The sequence below is a fragment of the Peromyscus eremicus genome, chromosome 14 (assembly GCF_949786415.1).
Source record: "Peromyscus eremicus chromosome 14, PerEre_H2_v1, whole genome shotgun sequence".
NCBI lineage: Eukaryota > Metazoa > Chordata > Mammalia > Rodentia > Cricetidae > Peromyscus > Peromyscus eremicus.
The window spans coordinates 43,197,440-43,210,631 of record NC_081430.1 but is presented as its reverse complement, the minus strand read 5'-3'; positions in this window follow the sequence as shown (position 1 = coordinate 43,210,631).

The following is a 13,192-nucleotide window of genomic DNA, read 5'->3' as shown; positions in this document are numbered from 1 at the left end:
AGATGTCGTGAAAATGTGTGGGTCCTTTAGGAAGTGGAGTCTAGTATGAGAGAATGGTCACTGAGAGAGAACCCTGAAGGGTTTTTTTTTATTAATTATTTTAGATTTTTAGATCATAATATAATTGCATCATTTCCCCAATTGCCTCTTTCCCTCCAAACTCTCCCATATACTCTTTTTGGCCGTCTTTCAAAAAGCTGATTCTTTTTCCATTAAGTGTTGTTACATGCTTATGTGTATAAGTGTGTCTATTTATTTCCAAATGTAAAAATACAACCAGTTCAGTCTGTATAATGTTATTTGTATGCGTATTTTCACCATGACTGAACTTGAACTTTCATAACCTAGCACCATTTCTTATCCACTCTCTACTTTCTAATTGATGACATGGTGTAATCAGCTGTCTTAAGTTTCTCTGTCATGGCTGACTGTGTCAACATCCATGATGGACTCAGGCACTCCTTGATCCATGGACAAAAACAAATCCTCCTTTCCTTATAAGTTGCTTTTTCAGGCATTTTGTCATAGCAATGAGGAAACTAACAAATATACTAGGCAGTTTGTAATTTGAAGCACTGGAAAGTTTTGAATGAGGAAAATTGAAGATGATATTGAAATGCAACAGAAAGGAAGGACACATAAGTCCTCCAAGTTCTCGTGCAGAGAAAAAGAAAATTTAATGTCTCCTAGGGCTAGACACTATGACTGTCAGGAGGCAGATTTCCACCAACACACGAAGATGGACAGAGTCTTTAAACAAGGGGAAAGGAGCATGATTCAGAGTGCACTATTAAAAACAAACAAAAAATGAGCACAAAAGGTGAAGTCAGTTCTCTGTAGTAAGAAAGGCATCATGGTTTATCTTTCCTTATCCTCTGATTTAAAGGACTCAGAGGCTTCCAGTCTGAGGAAACAGGATCAGCTGAGGAATTGGCGAAGTGAGGAAGCTTTGGCTTGTTCTGCTTCTCTGATCTTCCAGCATTCACCTCAATACCTGGCTTCAGGTTTGATTTTATTAATAAGACCTTTTACGGTTTGTGTTACAACAACCCACAACTCCAGAGAAGCTAGTTAACAAGGAAGACCTAAAGAGGGATGCATGGATCACCCTGGGAAAGGGAATAAATGAGTAAACTGGGGATGAGGGGTGGACAATGGAGGGTAGGGGATAGGGGAAGAGGACATAAAGGAATGGGATGGTTGAGCTGGAAGAGGGATAGAGTGGGAAAGCAATGAAAGAGATACCTTGATAGAGGGAGATAGCATGGGGATAGAGAAAAGCCTGGTGCTAGGGAAGTTGCCAGGAATCCCCAAGGATGACCCCAGCTTGGATTACTAGAAATAGTGAAGAGAGTGCCTGAACTGAACTGGCTTACCCCAGTGATCAGACTGGTGAATACCCTAACTGTCATCACAGAACTTTTCTATAAAGACTGAGGGAAGCAGATGCAGAGATCCACATTCAGTCACCAGGCAGAGCTCCAAGAGTTCAGTCGAAGAGAGAGAAGAGGGATTATATGAGCAAGTGCATCAGGATCATAATGGGGAAATCTGCAGAGACAACCAAACCAAACTAGTGGGAACTCATGAATGTTAGATCAATGGCTGTGGAGCCTGCATGGGACTGCACTAGGCCCTCTGCATGGGGAGACAATTGTGTAGCTTGATCTACTTGCGGGGAGGTGGCAATAGGATCATAATCCATCCCTGGTGCATGAACCAGCATTTTGGAGCCCACTACCTATTATGGGACACTTTGTGCAGCCTTGAGTCAGAGGGAAGGGCTTGGACTTGCCTCTACTGAATGTGCCTCCCTATGGGAGGCCCTGTGTTCTTGTTGGGGGAGAGTGAGGAATGGGTTGGGAGGGGGAGCCTGGGCAGGAAGGAGAAGGGAAGAGGGGATCTTTGATTGGTGTGTGAAATGAATGAAAAATTGTTTTTAATAAAAACAAATACATTTATGATAAAAAAGAAACCTGAAAAAAAGGAAGCCCATCCTGGCTACAGGAGATGGCCAGTTTTGATTCTCTATACTCCATCATTATAAGTCCTCATTAGGACCACCTTCATACGACCAGGAAGTTTCTACTCCACTAGGTATCTACATTACCCCATAAAGGCCCCCTAATTCCAGCCATAATACCTCATATTCTTTTCAATTCTTTAAAAAAAATAGTTTTATTACTTTTTGAGAATTTGATACACATATTCAATTAGTTATTATATCTATCCCTACTTCTCTTCCTAACTCCTCCAATGCTTACCTCAAACCACCCTTCACCTCCCAATTTTCTTTCCTCATTTTTATTTTTTTATAGTACACAGATTGTAATTTATGCTGGTTATACACTCAAGGGTTTGGATCCATCTATTGGAGAGTTAGTCATCTTACCAGGAGGTATTTCCTTAAATAAAACCGACTTTACCATAGAAACCATCAACTAAGCTGGGCGGTGGTGGTGCATGTCTTTAATCACAGTACTTGGGAGGCAGAGCCAGGTGATCTCTGTGAGTTTGAGGCTAGCTTGGTCTACAGAGCGAGAATCAGGAAAAGCACCAAAACTACACAAAGGAAAACCTGTCTCAAAACAAAACAAAACAAAACATAACAAAACAAAACCCTACCAATATTTCCTCAATTACAAGTTAGGGCTCATGAACCACAATGACCAACACTTCCAGCATGTATGATGTTTTGACATTAACTGTTTTGATCTTGTGCAGGCAAACACAGCTGCTGAGAGCTTGTGAGTGCAACAGTCTGGCTGTAACCTTAACACACTATTTCACTCGTGTTCTCTCCAACCTCTGGCTCTTACAGTCTTCTAGTCCCTTCTTCCACAGTAGTAACTAAGCTTTCAGGGAGGGATGCATGTGACATGGTTGTCCATTTTAGCTGAACACTCTATAGATATTTATTCTCTTTACTTTGACAAATTGTGAGTTTCTGTATTAACTATCATCAACCACAAAAAGAAAGTACTCTAATGAGGTCTCAAACCTGTACTAATCTGTGGGTTTGTGATTTCACTTTAGAGGACATTTTGATACTACATGAATTCAGTAAATTAATAATAGTAGATTTACCCTCTTGGATCTAGGAGCCACCATACAAAGATTCTGGGACATATTTACTTGCCACAAATGTTTTTACTCCTTTGGAATGGGCCTTAAATACAATCAGAAAGCAGGTTTCCCCCCATATTTTTGTCAAAATTGTGCACACAGGCATGTCTTCCCAAATGAGTCATGATTGTAACTCACAATATTCACTTCTGGGTAACTGTTGACGATTTCCTCACAATAGCCTACACGGCTCTTTAGGGTACCTTGGAAGCTAATCAGCCAGAAGGAAGTTTCCTGGCAAGTACTAAATTGATGTATCTATCTCTGTAGAACAAGGTGTATAATGTATTTATGAGTAGGGACTTACCAACATATAACAATATATCCATTTGTGTGTGTGTGTGTGTGTGTGTGTGTGTGTGTGTGTATGTGAGTATGTGTGTGTGTGTGAATTTATATTCCACAGGAAGTCTACTGAGTTGAATTATTATCATTTTTTAAAAAAACATGCCATAGATTGATTGTTTCTCTCAGTGTCTGTGCTACTGGTGTTCTATTTAGAAAGTGGTATCCTATGCCAATGCGTTCAAGACTACTTCCTACTTTCTCTTCTAGCAGGTTCAGAGTAGCTGGATTTATGTTGAGGTCCTTGATCCACTTGGACTTAAGTATTGTGCACGGTGATAGATATGGATCTATTTGCAGCCTTCTACATGTTGATATCCAGTTTTGCCAGCACCATTTGTTGAAGATGCTTTCTTTTTTCCATTGTGCACTTTTGGCTTCTTTGTCAAAAATTATTTGTTCATAGGTGTGCGGATTAATGTCAGGGTCTTCAATTCGATTCCATTGGTCCACATGTCGGTTTTTATGCCAGTACCAAGCTGTTTTTATTACTGTAGCTCTATAGTACAGCTTGAAGTCAGGGATCGTGATGCCTCCAGAGGTTGTTTTATTGTACAGGATTCTTTTGGCTATCCTGGGCTTTTTTGTTTTTCCATATGAAGTTGAGTATTATTCTTTCCAGGTCTGTGAAGAATTGTGTTGGTATTTTGATGGGGATTGCATTGAATCTGTAGATTGCTTTTGGTAAGATTGCCATTTTTACTATGTTAGTTCTGCCTATCCATGAGCATGGGAGATCTTTCCATTTTCTGACATCTTCTTCAATTTCTTTTTTCAGGGACTTAAAGTTCTTGTCATATAGGTCCTTCACTTGCTTGGTTAGTATTACTCCAAGGTATTTTATGTCATTTGTGGCTATAGTAAAGGGTGATGTATCTCTGATTTCCTTCTCCGCTTTTTTGTCCATTGTATATAGGAGGGCTACTTCTTGAAACTGAGAAGCTTTTGTAGGGCAAAGGATACGGTCAACAAAGCAAAGCGACAGCCTACAGAATGGGAAAAGATCTTCACCAATCCCACATCTGACAGAGGACTGATATCCAGAATATATAAGGAACTCAAGAAATTAGACATCAAAATGCCCAGCAGTCCAATTAAGAAATGGGCTATAGAACTAAACAGAGAATTCTAAACAGAGGAAACTCAAATGGCTGAAAGACATTTAAGGAATTGCTCAACATCCCTAATCATCAGGGAAATGCAAATCAAAACAACTCTGAGATACCACCTTACGCCTGTCAGAATGGCTAAGATCAAAAACACTGAAGACACCTTATGCTGGAGAGGATGTGGAGCTAGGGGAGCTCTCCTCCACTGCTGGTGGGAATGCAAGCTTGTACAACCACTTTGGAAATCAATATGGTGCTTTCTTAGAAAATTGGGAATCCATCTCCCCCAAGATCCAGCTATACCACTCTTGGGCATATACCCAAGGAATGCTCAACCACACCACAAGAGCACTTGATCAGCTATGTTCATATCAGTGTTGTTTGTAATAGCCAGAACATGGAAACAACCTAGATGCCCTTCAACTGAAGAATGAATAAACAAAATGTGGTACATATACACAATGGAATACTACTCAGCAGAGAAAAACAATGACATCATGAGGTTTGCAGACAAATGGATGGATCTAGAAAAAAACATCCTGAGTGAGGTATCCCAGACTCAGAAAGACAAACATGGTATGTACTCACTCATAACAGGATACTAGATGTGGACTCAGCAGAGAAAAACAATGACATCATGAGGTTTGCAGACAAATGGATGGACCTAGAAAAAAACATCCTGAGTGAGGTATCCCAGACTCAGAAAGACAAACATGGTATGTACTCACTCATAACAGGATACTAGATGTGGAACAAGGATGACTGGACTGCTACTCACATCACCAGGCAGGCTACCTGGAAAACAGGACCCCAAGAAAGACACAGGGATCGCCCAATGACAGAGAAATGGAATGAGATCTACATGAACAGCCTGGACATGAGTGGGGGTAGTGAAGGGCGAGGGTCGAGGGAAAGAGAGCTTGGGTGAGTGGGAGATACCAGCTGGATCAACAACAGAGAGGGAGAACAAGGAATAGGAGACAATGGTAAATGAAGACCACATGAGAATAGGAAGAAACAAAGTGCTAGAGAGGCCCACAGAAATCCACAAAGATACCCCCACAACAGACTGCTGGCAATGGTCAAGAGACAGTCCGAACTGACCTACTCTGGTGATGGGATGGCCAAACACCCTAATTGTCGTGCTAGAAACCTCATCCAACTACTGAGGGATCTGGATGCAGAGATCCATGACTAGGCCCCAGGTGGATCTCTGGGAGTCCAATTAGCGAGAATGAGAAGGGTTTATATGAGAGAGAATTGTTGAGACCAAGGTTGGATAAAGCACAGAGACAAATAGCCAAACAAACGGAAACACATGAAATATGAACCAATGGCTGAGGGGTCACCAACTGGATCAGGCCCTCTGAGTGGGTGAGACAGTTGATTGGCCTGATCTGTTTGGGAGGCATCCAGGCAGTGGCACCGGGTCCTGTGCTCATTGCATGAGTCGGCTGTTTGAAATCTGGGGCCTATGCAGGGTCCCTTGGCTCGGCCTGGGAGGAGGGGACTGGACCTACCTGGACTGAGTCCACCAGGTTGATCTCAGTCTGTGGGGAAGGCTTTGCCCTGGAGGAGATTGGAATGGGGGGCGGGCTGGGGGGAAGGTGAGGGGGGGAGGGGGGAGAACAAGGGAATCTGTGGCTGATATGTAGAACTGAATTGTATTGCAAAATAAAAATTAAAAAAAAAACACGCCATAATTATAATAGCCATAATTATAATAATGTTTCTATTTATAATTTTTAAAAGACATTTTTCTTGTGCTCAAGTTCATCTCTGTTGTGTTTCCCATAGATCTTCATTTTTCTGTCAGTCAGTGTCTTTTGTAAGAAAAACATAATTTCACAATTACTTAAGTATAACATGTTCCTTAGTTAAATCTCTCCCTCTGTTAATGGGCATCCTAGGTTAAAGTTCTAACTTTGAATGTCTCAGAATGTGGAAATATTTTGGAGAAAAGAAATTTCAAAGTGGCTGGAGAGTATTGCAAATGTGTGCTGTATAATTCTACTTCTAAATCTATTGAATATTTGTAGCCAATTTGCAATTATTGCATATAATTTTTAGAAGTTATATATTATTTCTTGGGAGAGTGATTGTTCATGAAACTGAGATTATAATTTTTGCATCTAAAATGTATTATTAACAATTTGTAAATTTTTCCTATAGTTCAATCATATAATTTAAAAACATCACACAGATAAATTTAATCATTTCTATGGTCTAAATTTGAAGTTCCTTCATATATTAATTCAAGTATACATTTATTTTAACTTCTCAGTAACTTGTTAGTTTTTCTTTAGTAACTTTTTTGTGAAATTCTATTCTACTTAGATGTAGCATTATCAATCTATCTTCCTCTCCATGTAGACAAATTTCTAAACAGTCTTATTAACTAAGAAACACAGAGCCAAATACAGGGGTAATAGCCAAAGAGATCAGAGAAATAGTAAATAGCCACTGACTAATCTTAGCTTATCACCATACTGTAGCTTCCCAAGAGAGAGTCTTCCTGTCTAACCTGTACTTCTATTGCCTTTCTGTTCTGCCTTTTCATTGGCTCTAAGCCCAACCACATCACTTTCTCATCACTGCCTGTCTATACAGACTTCCAGGTCTCTATGGTTGGTATTGGGATTAAGGGTGTGTGCCACCACCACCTGACTTTTTTATGTTTATGGCTCGCTATGACCTCTGATCTCCAGGCAAAGCTATCAGAAGACTGCTTCTCAAATGAAGACAGACAGCAAAAGCTTGTATAATAGTGGGGCTTATTTTCTACTCAAATACGGACTTTATGACATCCATGATGGTGCTTCTTTCACACCAGAGAAGATACAGGAGAACTGCTATATTGACTGGGCTCTATTTCAAGGATTTACTCAAAAACAAACAAACAGAAAAACTGATTAACAAATGTGAACCAACCAAAACAAGTCAAAGTAGTTTTGGAAAATTGTCTAACATGATTTTCTACATGCCTGTGAAGTATAGATGGACTTACCAATAGTTACATCGTTTGAATCAATATTAAAATAAGAGAAATGACTGGTAATTTTTCATATGATTATGCATGTATATGTTAAGTTGAAAGATGAGCTAGTCATACAACAGAATTCTCAATGATCATGAAATTTTTTGTATCATTTTATAATTTCTCGATCTAAGAAGAGCAGTGTGTATGTTTGTGAACACATTTACTGAGAAAATGTTCCAGCTGCATAAGCATTTCCTCCCAAGTATCAGTACATTTATATTATTCTCCACAGAAGAAAGTAAACTGGCCGGGCGGTGGTGGCGCACGCCTTTAATCCCAGCACTCGGGAGGCAGAGCCAGGCGGATCTCTGTGAGTTCGAGGCCAGCCTGGGCTACCAAGTGAGTCCCAGGAAAGGCGCAAAGCTACACAGAGAAACCCTGTCTCGAAAAACAAAAAAAAAAAAAAAAGAAGAAAGTAAACTGGACATTACTAGATGACTATATACTACTCTGCTTTTACTTGTAAAGGAGAACCTTGTTGTGTAGTATGAAATTGATTTTTAAGCATTATTTCAACTTTTAAAAGTGCAAGCATTCACTGACTAAGGAGCATTTTGATGTGTCTCTTTAAATAGACAAAACCCCAATGTGTGTCAAGGCCTGATCTGTGTATGAACTCTAACCTTGCTGTTACTTTGGTGCAAAGTTTGTTTAATATACCGTAATAGCAGTTTTAAGTGCTCAATAAAATTAATATTTCCTTTTGTGGTATACATTGTTTTGTTACAACCAATTCTTTTTATGGTTAATTAGCCACACTAGAGACTAAAACATAATGATCTACTAATTACAGTGTTGTAACAATTTACTTAATTAAATAGAAAAATCTATTAGCACAAATTCAAATTCTGAAAAGATTTTTTATTGGCCTGTATATTACTATAAGTTTTCTATTTTTATCTGACCATACTACACTTGTATTAGTTCTTAATTAGATAGACTGATACACTGTCTAAAAATTGTCTAGAACAAAACAATTAGGAGGCTATTATAATTAAAAATAGAATAAATTTATCACAATATGTAAATGAAGTCTCCAAGAAATGGGGAAAATATTCCAAATCTACACATCTGGCCTCTCTATAACAGGAGATATTTCACTGATACTGTAAGATGGGATATGAATATATTCTCCATTCAGCTTAACCAGATGAATGAACTCAGGAAATCATGATGAGAATATTATGTCAAATATTGTATTTAATGTAAAAATATGTTCAAGATATAAATATAGTAATATATAAAATCTTTATCAGCACTTTTGTTATGCAAATTAATTGTTAGCAAAAACTAACATTCTTTTAAACTGTTATTGGTTACTCTATTTTTATTAAGAACTGTCTATTCATCAGCTCACTTATTGAATAAATGTTATGGTGTTTAATTATGTAATTCTTACATGTTTCAAATATTAATCTTCTCTCTGAATTATGGTTGATAGAGATGTTTTCCATTTCATACCCTTTCTGATCAGTTTTAATGGATTGTTTTTCTCAATGTGATGTTTAAAAAATTCCATATAAATTCCATTTATCAATTCTTAAAATTATTTCTTGTGCTGTTGGAATTCTTTTTAGGAAGCTGTATCTTTGCCTGTGTTTCAAAGGGTTTTGTTCATGTTTCTCTCCAGCAGGTTCATTTTACGTCTCCTTATTGGGCTCTGTAATCTACTTTTCTGTGGAGTGAAATGTGAATCTTGTCTTATCTTCCATATATGGCCATATGCCACTCCTTCCTCAACAAAAACTAACAAACACAAACAAGCAAACAAAATATATAAAACACACAAAAATGAAAATCAAAACAAACAAGGAATAGCCCAACAAAACAACAACAACAAATCCCAAAACAGAAGAAAAAACTCCAAAAGCATTCCATGGAGTTTGTTTTCTCTTGGTTAACTAAACTTGGGGCCTGGGCCCTGCCCTGGAGTATGACTGATATATCCAGTGACTCTCCATTGGGGAAAAAAAATGATTGTCCATTTGCCAATGGGTATCAAATTCAAATAGTTTCTTGCTTATGGTTAGGATCCAGAGTATACTCCTTTCTCTTGGTTCTGGGACCCTTTCTGTCTTGTGCATGCTGCCAGATTAAAAAACAAGACCTATATTTTGTTTTTTTGAAGAAGATGGATGTAGATGTGTATACGTGCGCGTGTGTGTGTATGTGTGTGTGTGATGATACTAAAAGTAAACCATGAGACAGAAGTCGAGACCTATAGTAAGAAGACAAAAGTACATTGGAATGTACATGACATTAAAGAATAATGGGAGAACATTTGGAATACAAAAAGGACAAATGAGAGAGGGGCAGAGGGCATATTGGCGATCATAAGGAGAAGAATAATAAGTATAATGTATAATGATGTAAATGTATGAAAATTGCATAATGAAATCAATGTTTTGCTAAAAATTAATTTACATAACAATAGCTCTGATAAAGATTATATATAACTATATTTATATCTTGAATAAATTTTATAAAAACACAAATTATAATCTATTTACATGATGGTAACTAATTCAGCATTATAATAGCCAAGTTATATTTATGAATTAGAGTTCATGTTTCTGTACCTAAGACTCAAGGGAACACACTTGCCGTGTGATTGCATCTCTAGGCAAATTTAAGACAGAATCAATTCACAGTGACCTAAATTAGTGCAATGGTGGTTCAGTAACGTAGCTAGAATTGACCCAAAGGCAGAAGAATTGAAACTTTCTGGGATTTCATATTATCACAAGAGTGCTTACTATAACGATGTGTATATTTTGAACACTCTACCAAATTGTAAACATAAAATGTAGTCTTTGTCCATACTTTTCCTTGGCTAACAAGATAAATGAATAAAATGAATAGTTTGTTCTCATAAAAATAGCATCACATTTCAGTATTAAGTAATTGGATAATTTTCTAATAAATTTTGAATTTTCTTCTGAAACTTTGTTTATGTACTTTGAAATAATCTGGAAATGGATAGATTAAGAAAAACTGACTACAGAGTTATTGATAGGTGCATGTCCATGGAAGCCACACTAACATAAAATTCAAAGAAGACTCTTAAATACCTTTCAATTCAAAGAGGAAAGTGGAATATATATGTACTTATAGAGTCAGAGTAAACATTTTTTTTTGGAGAAAAGAATACATTTAAAAGATTGACAAATTCTGGAATTGAATTGCTTTGGCCTGGACATACCATATTTGATTTTTAGTTTAATCTTCCTTGGTTAATGAAATTTTGGTAAGAGGATTGGAGGTGATTATATTACTTTATGATGTACTCACTTAATTAGGAAGGTGAGGAAATGTCAGAGGTTGTCTGCTGGATTTGCTACTCCCCTGAAGCTCTCTGTGTGACATTCCTATCAGTATGTTTTAAAGTATTATTTTCTAAACTTCAGTCATAACTACTTTATTAACAGTGTTTTAACTGTCTAAAGAGTGGTTTGTAGGAAATTAAAAAGTATTTAAGCCATATTTCTTATTTAGAATAAAAAAAACCAGATTCAAGTGGTCTTGTTTTTACATTCATTAGTATCTCCTTGTCTCTCTCCACTCTTCCCACCCTGTGTGTGCATACATGTATGTATAGAGCAGGAGTACTGGTGCACGCAATAATGCTTGTGGAGTTTAAAAGACGATTTCATGAGTCATTTTGCTCTATACTGTAAATCCCAAAGATAGACTGAGGATGTCATATTTGGTAAAATTACAATTACCTACAAAACCATCTTGCTGTTTCCTACTATTTTTCCATCTTAAATGATTTGTGTTAATCTTTAGATTTAAATGTTTTGTGAAGGGGCACAGTTGATTAAAAAAAGACTAGAGGATGAAAATAAAAGGTTTTTAACTTACTGTATATCAAAAAATAAAATACAAGTAATCAAAATTGTATTATTTCAATAATTGGATTACATAAAATAGAGTTCAAAATGATGGAAAATGCAAATATGTCATATTTATCCCCCTAACTTCTCTCTCAGTTCCACTTTCCCCAACCTCACCTCCCTACCACCCAACTCACTTCCTTCCTTCTTTTCTTCTTTCCTGTTTCTTGTCTGTAACTCCAGTTACCAATTGAGTTTCATTGAAGCATATCTGTTTTGTTCTCTGATTGGTTTCTGTACCTAGAACAGGACCTGATATAGTGGATCATCAACATTAACAAGTAATCGATTCCAGAATTAATGTAAACTAAGCTTAGGAAAACCTCTAAATAAAATTCACCAAATTATATGATTTAACAAAAAGATAATAATGTAATACCTTCCACACATACAAACAAAATTTATTCTCTTATTTTTATAAGAAAAAAATAAATGCAGAAAGTTTCATGAGTAAATTAGAGGATCTTACTAAAATTCAAGATTCTTAGGAGTGTTTTTCTCCTAATCTCAGAGTTGTGCTTATTAGACATTCTAAATATTGTAGAATGCATTCATATCTACACAAAATTAGAAATAATTTTCATTTACAATTAATTGGAAGATTTATTGAACACTCCATGTGTTTTGAAATTTATATTGAAAAGCATACTTCACAACAATTTCATGGGGCAGTTTCCTATAAATTTTCCCTTATGGATTTCAACAATTTAGCTTTTAAAACTTATTTTGAGTTAATTTTTATATAAACTACAGTGATCTAATTAGAATTTCATAATGGAACCCTTCATTGTATATACTATGTGGAATAATTGGTAAGTAAAAGAAATACTGTAGAGTAACACAAACAAGTGTGATATGGAAGATTCAAGAAAGTCACACAGACTAATGGAACAGAATGAAGTTCCCAGAACAAATGGTCACCAATTTTCAATGAAAGAACCCCAACACTATACAGACTAAAAAAGGAAGGATCTTTTGATCAATGTTGATGTTAACACCTGTGGAGCCTGCACAGGACTGGACTAGGCCCTCTGCATAAGCAAGACAGTTGTGTAGCCTGGTCTGCTTAAGGGACCCCCAGGCAGTGGGATCAGAATCCATCCCTGGTGCATGAGCTGGCTTTTTGGAACCCACTACCTGTGGTGGGACACCTTGCACAGCCTTGAGGCAGGGGCAGGGGCTTGGACCTGCCTCTACTGAATGTACCAGGCTCTGCTGACTCTCTATGGGAGGCCTTACCTTCTTGTAGGAGGGAATGACTGGTGGGTTTGGGGTAGGGAAAGGCTGGAGGGGAGAAAGGAGGGAAGAGGAGGATCTGTGAATGGTATGTAAAATGAATAAAAAAATTCTTAATTAAAAAAAAAAAACTGGTTTATCACATACAGGAAATTGACACATGATTTTCCCCACTGCAAAAATTAACACAGTGAATTCAACATCTTGGCATAAATTCTAAATTATTTTGTTAAAAGAAGAAATCTTTGAGGATATGCTTTTAGACATCCTCACAGCCATTAATCTTTTTGTAGATTATAATATAATTATTTTCCTTTCCTTCTTCCAAACCCTCCCATGTCAGGGCTTGTTTTTCTTCCAGTGTATGTGTGTGTGTGTCCTTAATATATAAGTACAACCTACCGAGTCTTCACAATGTCACTTATATATGTATTTTCAAA